Source organism: Pelecanus crispus, chromosome 6 (assembly GCF_030463565.1).
Source record: "Pelecanus crispus isolate bPelCri1 chromosome 6, bPelCri1.pri, whole genome shotgun sequence".
NCBI lineage: Eukaryota > Metazoa > Chordata > Aves > Pelecaniformes > Pelecanidae > Pelecanus > Pelecanus crispus.
Window position 1 is genome coordinate 7,998,164 of NC_134648.1, and position 12,160 is coordinate 8,010,323.

Genomic DNA, 12,160 nt, shown 5'->3' on the forward strand with positions numbered 1-12,160 from the left:
ATTAAAATGTAGTGTAGAGCATCAAAAGGTAAAATAAATGTAGTTAAGTGGGTGTCACTAGTTATATAAAAAAGACATCTTTTTAAAAAGAATGTCAAAACCAAAGTTTATAAAAAATTACAGGTTTGATGTATTTACAGTATTTCCTTTAGATTAAATTCAAACCCCTGACATTAACAGTCTAAATTCAGTAGCTGATTGAGACACATGTTTTTATGGGGACAGATTTCACACACCTAAGTCAGACAGCTGGTTTAGGCTAGAGTAAGTTTAAACTAACTTAAGAATTCATGATATATGAGTCCCTATCTCCATTGACGTGTTGTATGAATGCCTGTGGGACAAGAGCTAGTTCTTAAATAAATTCTTATCAGTATGTAATGTTCTATCCAGGAATTTGTAAATGGGCTCTTACCTTTTTTTAAAATAAGTAAACATATACTTCTGAGTGATGACCTGGTTATTTACTGTTTATGGATTCTAAATAATAAATGTGTCTTGGGGAAAAAACATACTTAAAAGACCACTGTTTGCACTTGGACACTACAAGCGAGCAGTCAGATTTGTACTTGACCATTTGAATTTCTTCCTGTGACCCTAACTTCTGTGCATAGATCCAGTACAACTTTTAGGTGTTGATGGAGTTATAATTAACCCATCAAAAAAGGGGTATTGTGGATCTTATGAAGTACACTCGTTTGCTGATCATTTATTAAAGGTGCTACTTAGGTAAGTATTGAATTATTTTATAAAAGGCCCACTGTAACACGTTTCCTATTTGGATGCTATACTAGTCAGTACAACATGTAACATAATTTATTTTTTAGTAAGTTAATATGAATTGGATCTAGCTTTGGGTTTATATTTTATCTTAAAAGACCGTTGTTTTGCTGTCTTGGTATGTTAAAAATGATCACAAAATAGTCTAAGTTTCAACTCCTTTGACCTCTGACTCATCTCTTCAGGAAAAAAAAAAGCCTTATTTGGATAATCAAATTGGTAGCAGGATTTCATTTGTGATGAACCTGAAACTTGGCTGGTAGAATAAAAAATGCAGTTTCTGACTCTGAGATAAATGGTTACTACACTAGCTTCTGCAAAAGAACTGACTGGATTGTTCTGGACTTGATTTTCATCGAGCATCCTGCTTATGTTGATGTAAATGATTACTTCACAGGAGTTTTTTGGGTCATAGTGACACAAGTTGAAATTTAAGTTCACTGTCTATAATATACAATATATTGAAATATCTGAATATTGTTTAATTCCTTGGTAAAGCTAAGTCATGTAATGTATTCTTAGGTATACACATGATAACATCTATCACTAAGCTAAAATAACAATTGAATGATGATGGGCATTTCATACTTTTCTGAAATTTCAATATTTTTCCACTAGTTTCATTATAAATGCAATTAAATATTAAATAAAACATTCCACTTCAAATAATATTACTTACTGTTGACATCTTAGAGACAACAGACTGTACCTTAAATAGACTTTTTTTTTCATCCAAACATTAAATATAAATAGCTAATGTTATTTTTAGCTAAGAGTCAATATTGAAATATACTCCAGTTGTAGGAAAAATTGTGCCTCCAACACAGGCTTAGAAGAGTTGTAGTGCCATGCTGCACATTGTACAGAAACACACTTCAGGAAAAGGCCATCCAGTTAGAGCAGAAGTTAAGTATCTATATCCCAGAAATTGTATGAAAGCATTCAGATTCCTTATGCTTAAAACAAAGTTTAAAATCCACTCTTCTCACGTCTAATTTCAAAGGCACAGTTTCTTATGATAGTTGAACTACTGTGTATTAGTTTTTGTAAATACACTCTGTCAATTCGGGAAAGTAAGAGAGTTTTCTTTCCCTTTAGGTTGCAGTTGCACAGCCATGGCAGTGCATCAGTCATTGAGCTCTTCTCGGTACAGGATCTGTTTCTCTCCTCTCAGGATCTCCTCACTTTCAGCTTTAAACTTGTAGTATGGAGAGGCCTGGAATTTTAACCTCTGCTTGCCTGAAAACAGAATTTTCTGGTTTTCCCAGAAAAAAAAAAAAAAATTGGTTATACTGAGTCAAAGTATTCTTGTATCTTTAAGCATTTCATTTTCATTTAGTAGGTGAAGTTATATTATGTGAAGGTTATTAGGTCTTTATGTTCTTTCCAGGACACACGTCTGCATAGCATATCTTAAATTTTCCTAACGTGGTGTATGTGACATGTCAGAAAAAATAAACACTTTTTTACCATAATCAAAAATGGTATTTATGAAGGAGATGGTATCTGGTGGAAAATTAGTCTCACTGAAAACCAAATCAAGATACAAATTGCGTATAATTTCTAAAATCTTGTTATTCAACCTGAGTAACATATATTTTTAGTACAGCCAAATGCAAGATTATCTATCAACAACAAAGAAAAAAGATTGTAGACCATGTTTACAAGGAATATGGCAATACCATGGTACTGTACACGATGGGAAGAGTAGAAACATCCAATATGTAGAATATTTGTAGAGAATATCAAGTGGTAGTCGTGGAGAGATGACGGTGTTGCCAAACAGTATGTGCATTCAGACAGTATTGCTAAAGAGTATATCTTTTCATGTTAGTACTTCAGAAGGGTGTGGAAAAAATTTGAAAAGGATGAAAACCAGCTATGAGACTATTTGTATGCGTGGTAAACATACTTTCTATTGAAATTATTAGAAAATGTGAACGTAAAGAGTTGATACGCTGTTGAAAGTACCTACCTGGTGAAGAGATTTGCGTGGAATAATTGTCTGAAAACTGACACAGTTATGCTGTGCATGAAGTTTTTACAGTAAAAATATAGTACTTTTTAAAAATACCATTTTCAAGTATAAGCACAATTAGCTGCATTTATAGCCCATGAGGGCCTACCAACAATTATTACTTCCCTATTGCTTCCTAAAGAAAAAGAATCAGTTTCATTGTTTCACAATGCAAAGGCTTAATCATATGGTTTTTAAGTAATGTGAGGAATTAATATCTCTTCAGGTTGTTGGGGTTTTTTTTATTATTATTTTTTACCTATTACAGTTGAGTAATTTCTTGGTAGTCTTTTATAGTCATGTCTGCTGAGATTGCCACTTGACTTGGAAAAATCCCAGTCTGAAATATCAGCTTTTGCACAGATCTATTGAGGTATTTGATAGCTGGAAGCTGGAAGGAGAGGATTCCTAATATAGTACAAACGGGGAAAATACTGACTTTGGTAAACACTATTAGCAAGTGGGTCTTTTCTAGTAGCAACTATTGTATCAGACTTTTTGCATGCTGCTTTCTAGAGCAGCATTTCTGTTATTATTAGTGATTCATATAATTGCTTTAATATTACTGTTTGGAGAAGACATGGTACTAATTGGAGAGTTTGTGCTCCTAAATAGTCTGACAGCACTGTGAGGGAGGAAGCATGAGGAACTGTGCCCTGAGGAAAGGTGACGTGCAGGGGTGGGATGATTGCAACAAGCAGTCTTAGACGCAGATTGTTGGTGATTTGATTAATTTAAATTTTAAAATAACTTTGATATCAGTCTTGACTCATTGTTTGGAGTATCACTGTACAAAAGTATTGGTGAAAAATGAGAGGAATTTGAATAAACAGAGAAGTAATGAACTCGTAAGCCAATTTGTTGCTGCCCATCTTACTTAACATCTTTACCTCTAGCAGGAGTAATAAAGGGTTCAGGCGTGCTTTTCTTGTGCCTCAGAATCTCTCCAGGAAGGGCCCTTCAGTAGGATTAGGACCATTTACCCCAGGATTACAAGCACTGTTCAGTGGAGTGTGGGAATCTGTCTTTACATCCATACATATTTTTTCTTTGTATAGCAGTTGCTTAAAACTAATCTGTAACTTAGAATAATACGCCATTGTATTTATGAGTCTTTCAGAAGTATAATCAAATGTGGAGGCCTTTTTACACCTGAGGTATACTGGAATTAAAGCAGGATTTTGTGGATTAATTAAGACTGCAGTGCTACAGTGAATCCTGCAAATAATTTAAATGAATGTAGAACAACTTCTTCCCTTCCCCCAGCCCCTGTAGAAGACAGAATAGAAAAATGTTTAATTAAAAAGTAAGAAATAAGCAGTAAAGTTGAACACCTGAGAAAAAAAAATGTAATTTATGAGGCTGACGTCCAATTTTAACAAAATTTCATATATGCAGTATTCTGTTACTTTTTCCATTCATTGCCTCATTTTACCTGTTTTGGGATAAGCAGTAGCAGTGAGATAGCTCAATCTCTGTACGTGGATGCAGAGCATGGCTTCTAGTGCATAACCAAAGGTAATAGTGGGAAGGTAAATATGCTTCTAAATCCAGCTCTGTATATTTTTCCCTCTGTCTCCTTTGCCGTTAGAATTGCGTTTACCTTTCTGAATCCTCTGTAAGCTTATCCCAGGATGAATGAGAGGGAAGGGCTTTTCTTTTTCAGAAAACTGTAATACCTGTCCATCCAACTGTATTAAAATTAATGCTATTTAATACTTTTCTTTGTGACATATTTTACTGATGACATGCCATGTTTTTCAGTGTTGCTATTACATCACTAAGACAGGAAAAGGGACAAATATTTGTTCATGGGAAATCTAAGCTAAGAACACAGAGCAAGTGATCAGTTGCCTGAATGTTGTACCGTGCTGATATAGCTATGTTTATAAAAAATAAAAGTTTTTCATTATACCGTGATCTTTAGGCAAATTATATTTTTCCTGATGCTTTTAAAGCCTAATTTGATTGGTTATAGTAGCCAAAACAAGCCACAGGTTTTTTTAATTTATTTTTATGTTTGCAAATTTAAACTTGACACCTTGTTTATAGCTGTCTTTAAAGAGTAAAACTGGAGATACAGCTCCCTCTGTCTGTCCTGGGAATACCTGTGCTTTGTTCTTTTTGGAGTGCACCTGCAAATGATTATAGTAACAGCAAGTTTATTGTCAACATGAAGATACAAGATAAAAACATGTGGATAACTTCTTTTACAGGTCAGTAGTTGTTTTAAATTATGCTAACTGGAATTTTCAAAGAACAAAGGGTGAGTAATTTTCTTATCTGAAAGCAATTCTATCAAGATAACTAATTCAAAAGACAGAAAACCACACTTGCACAGTAAGTTTCTCAAACATGTAATTTATTATTAGAATAAAATATATATGTACAAAAATTCTTTAGTGCCCATACAATTTTTACAGAAATAAGTGGCAAATGTACTTCATGTTTTTGTTGACATTGATTAAAGAAAACATTTTCTGTGCTGGTGGAAAAATCTGCATAAACAGGAAAAAATTAGGGGATATGACAGATACTGGAATGAAAATAAATGATGCTATATAAATCACATCTTAGAATTTGTACATGCTAGAATACCTGAGAAAAAACTTAGGTTTCAGTGTACTCCATTGTAGTTTGTTCACATGCGGCATTAGTTTGAGTCTGTGGATGTGATTCTGACAAAATGTCATCTGCTTTTCAGTTTTAGGTTGTCTGTGGTTTACATATGTACCGAATGTATACTAGAGCTCAGAATAAGTCTCTACTAGGCTTATGATGCTATGAGCATTTTATATTAGCTGTAATTGTGCTAGTAACATTAACATAGCAACATAACATTAACAAAGTTATATCACAAGTTAGTAACTACAAAAAAAATCATGAAGCATCGTGATATAACTTGTACACTAAAAGGTGTGGAAGCTTAGTGATAACTTAATCATCAACAATTCAGGCTAGAAAAGCTTTTATTTCAAACTACATTTTAAGTTCATTTCTACACGCCTTTCCTGTAAATTATATGTTTTTATCTTTTTAATCAAAGTAGTTTCATGCTTAAGAACATCTCTCATAGACTTTGCAAAGAACTGAAATAAGAAGTATTGACAGTCCTACCTGATAAGCATCTGAAAATGAAGCTATCATAAAAACTGTTTTGTAATATAGTGTAAAACTTATATTCTCAAGAGTAATGACGCATGCATGCCTGTTAATACATGCACAATCTGAGAGCCTAATCTTGCAACCTTTACTTATGGATACAGCTTTGTTATTCTCGTACTTTATTTCTAAAATGTCCCGTTTCTCAGAGTAGTGGTAGAAATGGAGGTTGAAGTCTTGGTAGGCAAGAAGAGCTGATGGAGCAGAGTAGGTGCAGTAGGCTGGTAGGTGGGTCTCTGTGGAAGCAGAAGGGACTTGAGACTCTGCAAAACAGGGTCCACTGAGTGTGGGACAGTCCAGGCTGACTGCCTGAGCTCATACGATAGTAACTAAATACGATAATGCTGAATTAACAAAGTTCTTGATGCGGAGGCAGGTCTGCTGGTGTATATTGCGCTGCATTTCACAATGGCATTACAACGGTGGCAGTGGGTTTCAGAAGACTAAAGTTAGGAAAATAATAAAAAAAAAATCCTTGGAATTGAAGCTGGTATATAATTTTTTACTGCCTCTCTTGGGGAGGGTAGGAGGGTGAGAGAAGAATTATTGGAGGAAGAGGTGTTTAGTCTCTACTGTTGTTGCCCCTATTAAAGGTAATAAAAAGCTTCCAATGGTTTAAAAAACATGGGCTCAAGATCTAAACTGCATACATACTGCAGTTATCACTATTAATCAGTCTATTAAAAACTAGCAGGTGATGCGAAATTATAGAACAGTAGATTAATTAATTAGAGCTTGACAAATACCCTGCCAATACCCAGTTGTACTGCACTTAATAGTATTCTAAACCTAAAGCAATTAAGGGATGATCAGGGATGTGGCACAGTAGCCTTCACACCAGGACCCTGCCAATTTTTCTTGCATATGCCTTAAGTAAACACAGCAGCGTTGGGCTGCAGCCTGCACACCTGGGCAGGAGCACTGCGGTAGCTGATAGTGTGATGACTGACACGTAGATTAAAATCTCAGCCTCCCCTGAAAATGTTACAATATCTTACTTTTTAGCGCACTGACTTATTAACTAATGCTTTATTAATAGAGCTCTAGTTATTTGGAAAACAACGTATTACAAGCTGAGCTTAGGGAGTATTTTCTGTTTGCTGCTTGAATTTCATAACTTTTATTTTTCTCAGGGCAAGCTAGCTATTGTTCTTTTGAAATTAAGTGAGACTTTCCTGGAACCAGCAGCAGTCACCATTTTTCTTTGAGACAAAATATAATTAATAAATGAAATTAATTGCAGTGACCATTAGATCCAATTATATCCCAATGGGAGCACAGTCCTGCATAAATACCCTATTTCCCAACAGTTCAGTAATTCAGCAGCATATTGAAAATATTCTTTTGCAGTTTAGCCTCTTCCATAGTTGCAGTTGGCAAATGTTTTACTCAGCCTATCCAAGTCGTAGCTTAGTTTTCAGGATTCTGCTTTCTTTGAGCAGGTGTTTTGTAAAAAAAAAAAACAAAACCCAAAAACCCCCAAAAAACTTAGTTTTCTTAAGAAAGGCAATTGATTCCTTTCTTTAAATATAGTCTTGTGCAAAGAAAACAGTGCTTTTTTTTGGCTTTTTTTTAGTTTTTAGCTTTGATGAGAAAATATAGATCTAATCACTTCTGCTATCATTTCTCCTTTGAATTCATTATACTAGGAGTACAGAATTAATGCTGGCTACTGAATAGAGCCATTGACTATCATGTTCCCTCTTACAGAGCATGTCACAGAAACTGGCCTAACTCCCAATCACTTCCTATAGCCTGCAGAATAAGAGGCATTCCTCGGCATGCATTCACCTTTTGTGCTTCTTAATTTAATAATGAAGCTGTAAAATGCTTTCCCTTAAGTTACATTTTCTTTTCTCCAAGTGAAATCCACACTTACAATTTTACTTATTTTTGCGTATAAAATTATGAAATGTTTCCATGTTCAAGTCACTGCATCAGATTCAGTGTTGACAACACTTATTACCTTTTTAATTTATGTTGTTACAAGTTTTCTCACGGGCATGAGAGTCTCAGCTTTCCTGAAACATTAAAGTTGATTTTCAGCTTTCATGGCTGCAGAGGAAACCATGCGAATTGGAGCCCCTTATCTTTTCCATAAGTATGTATGATAATCGAATTTAATCTTTTTTTTTTTTTTTTTTTTTTCTTTGATAGCCATGTCATTTTTGGAGCCTTACTTCTGATTTTTTTTTTTTTAACATTTTCAGCCCTTTCCCTTCTCCCCCTGCCCTCGACTTGCCACTCTAGAAGGTGTGTGCATACAGGACTGGCTCTGTACTTGTTACCTTGCTTGCATGCCATCGTTCTTTCATGATGTACCAACACGTACCATCTCATTTACTGTAGGACGCCATTAATTATCAGTTTACAAGGAATTGTTATGGAACCATGTAATGAAGTATATGCATAGAACACATCTGGGTATGCCATTACACACCTCGCTGCTGTGCGAATGTGCATTCCCTGCATAGATTACTGTCTCTAGTCCATTTGAGATGCTCTTGGTTTTTCATTTATTTGCACAATTACCTGGCTTTTGTTGAGCACTGCCTGCTGAAAAGCTACAATTCTAGTTAATGTCTAAGGAGTACAATAGACAGGGATCAGATATCTTTGTTTTTAAATTAATGCATAGAATTTGAGAACATAATGTAGTATTTAGGGCTTCTCCTAAATGTCTTCCAAACTGAAATCTGAGCCAAATCATTTGTATTAATTGTCATATATCTTTAGTATCTGTGAATTCCTGACACAGTTAAGAACAAGTGATGGCACTGGTTTGAAGTGGAAGAAAAGGAGGTTTGTTGCCGCTTCCTGCTTATGTGTGATTTATCAGCTAGTGAGGTCATCTTCAACACAAAAATTTTTACACTCTCTGAAGCATAAAAGCCTCTCTTAAATTTAAACCTTTACAAATGGATCCTTAAAAGTGTTTCTTATGCTTTATATTCCAGTAAGGTGACAGATTGTTGAATTAAATTCATGAATGAAAATATTTATAAATACAACTTTGTAAACACAGTCTTTCCTGATGAGCAATTTCCTTAGTCTTGATAGCCAGTCAGTAGATTTCCAGAAGAGTTTCCTAAGCGATGGGAGGCACCTTGCCAGAATGCGACTGCCAGTGCTCCGGGGAGCTGGAGATTTGGGGTCCTTTGGTTACTAGCTGCTCATCCTGTCCCTAAAAATCCTGGGTGACAGAGCGGTAGGATGTTTGAAAGTGGCTGGGTCTGGCTGTGGACTGAAGTCTGCAAGGATTGTTTGGTGATGTTAAGAGACTGAGGAATACTACTAGTGGTACACAGTATGATTGGTGATTGTGTAATTTAAAGTTGCCTTGGGTAATGATAAAGATTGAGGGTTATTGTTGGAGAAGGAGAATCATTTTATCATTCTCAAAAAGAATACTGCCATGACTTTTCTTGGGCAGGTTAAATTGGACGGGAGAAGTGTTTAATTTGAAAGTTAGTTCTTTGGGAATATCACTTTCAGTGATAAAGTCGAGATATAATTCAAATCGCCTGAGTCATGCTTCCATTTTTTCCCCAAATTATGCTACATTGGTGGGCAGTTAGCAATTATATGGGGTCTGACCCAATGTTAAATCCAGCAGCTTGAAATGCTCTAAGGCATTAAAGTGTTGTCATGAGAAAACTTGAGAAACATTAGAACGTGTGACTAGTACCCAGTTGCTGCCTTTAATTATTATTATTATTATTATTAGCTCTATTTGTATTCACCACAGCCACTGCTTCCTTCCAAAATCCAAGGAGAAGGGAGTTGTGGCTGACTGCTTGCCTTGGCAGTGCATGCCGTAATAGCTTTTTATGGCAAGAAGGGGCAACAGGCATAAAAATGTCTCTTTCCTTATCCCAGCAAAATGCTTAGGTAAGGTATGCAGGCATGAAGAGTTTTTAGATGCCTGAATGTTGCATGAAAAGCACATGATTTGCATTGAAAAGGAATTGGGACTTTGCTGTGATTTCACTTTAAATAAAGAATTAGCTTAAATGCACATGATCTGTAATTACTTGATATGAATTTGTTTGAATAACTGATTTAGTAAAACCTGTGCAGGTGACATGTTACTGCTGGAAATGAAAGCAGTTTGGTTAAACCAGAGCTATGAATCCTTGCTGAGCAACATGTATTAGCTTGCCAGTGTGTTAAAATGACTATGTTGCGTTTTGGACAGAGCAGCCACGTCTATGACACTATCATTTTCTTGAATGTTTCTTTCTTCTTTGCCTCTGTCTTTAATAGCCAGACCAGTTATCCCCAGGGTATTCAGCCCCCTGAGCTGAAAGACAGGGACAGGGAGTAGAATGAAGCCCCTGTAGTCCCGGAGGAAGCAGTTAATGACCTGCTACGCCACCTGGACACTCACAAGTCTATGGGGCCAGATGGGATCCACCCAAAAGTACTGAGGGAGCTGGCAGAGGAGCTTGCCAAGCCGCTTACCATCATCTATCAGCAGTCCTGGTTAACAGGGGAGGTCCCTGATGACTGGAGGCTTGCCAATGTGACGCCCATCTACAAGAAGGGCTGGAAGGAGGAACCGGGGAACTACAGGCCTGTCAGCGTGACCTTGGTGCCGGGGAAGGTTATAGAGCAGTTCATCTTGACTGCACTCAACATGCATGTGCAGATCAACCAAGGGATCAGGCCGAGCCAGCATGGGTTCATGAAAGGCAGGTCCTGCTTGACCAACCTGATCTCCTTTTATGACCTAGTGACCCCCCTGGTGGATGAAGGAAAGGCTGTGGATGTCATCTACCTGGACTTCAGTAAAGCCTTTGACACCATCTCCCACAGCATTCTCCTTGGGAAGCTGGCGGCTCATGGCTTGGACGGGCGTAATCTTCATTGGGTAAAAAACTGGCTGGGTGGCCGAGCCCTGAGAGTTGCGGTGAATGGAGTTAAATCCAGTTGGCAACTGGTCACAAGCAGTGTTCCCCAGGGCTCTGTTTTGGGGCCAGTCTTGTTTAATATCTTTATCAATGATCTGGATGAGAGGACTGAGTGCGCCCTCAGTAAGTTTGCAGATGACACCAAACCGGGTCAGAGTGTCAATCTGCTGGAGGGTAGGATGGCCCTGCAGAGGGACCTAGACAGGCTGGATTGATGGGCTGAGGCCAGCTGTATGAGGTTCAACAAGGCCAAGTGCCGGGTCCTGCACTTGGGTCACAACAACCCCATGCAATGCTACAGGCTTGGGGAAGAGTGGCTGGAAAGCTGCCTGGCCAAAAAGGACCTGGGGGTGTTCGCTGACAGCCGGCTGAACATGAGCCAGCAGTGTGCCCAGGTGGCCAAGAAGGCCAACAGCATCCTGGCTTGTATCAGGAATAGTGTGTCCAGCAGGAGCAGGAAGGTGATTGTCCCCCTGTACTCGGCACTGGTGAGGCTGTACCTGGAATCCTGTGCCCAGTTTTGGGCCCCTCAATACAAGAAGGACCTTGAGGTGCTGGAGTGTGTTCAGAGGCGGGCAACGAAGCTGGTGAAGGGTCTGGAGCAGAGGCCTTGTGAGGAGCGACTGAGGGAACTGGGGTTGTTTAGCCTGGAGAAGAGGAGGCTGAGGGGAGACCTTATTGCTCTCTACAACTACCTGAAAGGAGGATGTAGTGAGGTGGGTGTTGGTCTCTTCTCCCAAGTAGCTAGTGATAGGACAAGAGGAAATGGGCTCAAGCTGCACCAGGGGAGGTTTAGGTTGGATATTAGGAAAAAATTCATCATGGAAAGAGTAGTCAAGCATTGGAACAGGCTGCCCAGAGAGGTGGTGGAGACACCATCCCTGGAGGTGTTCAAAAAATGGGTAGACGTGGCATTTTGGGACATGGTTTAGTGAGCATGGTGGTGTTGGGTTGATGGTTGGACTGATGATCTTAGAGGTCCTTTCCAACCTTAATGATTCCTAGTTTTTACTTTCATTAAAACATAATCCAGCCACCAAACCAGGAAGCATGAAATTATGACTCTACCCTTAATTGGTTTAGTGGTGGAGTTGGTAATATTAGGTTAATGGTTGGACTGGATGATCTTAAAGGTCTTTCCAACCTAAATGATTCTATGATTCTATTCTAACCTGAGTCTGTAGCAGCTTGGGTTTTTATCTGTGATATTCTACTTGATAGCATGCGAGCTGACTTGCAAACATGTTGAACTATCATTAAATGCTATGTTATATCTTTAACAATTTTC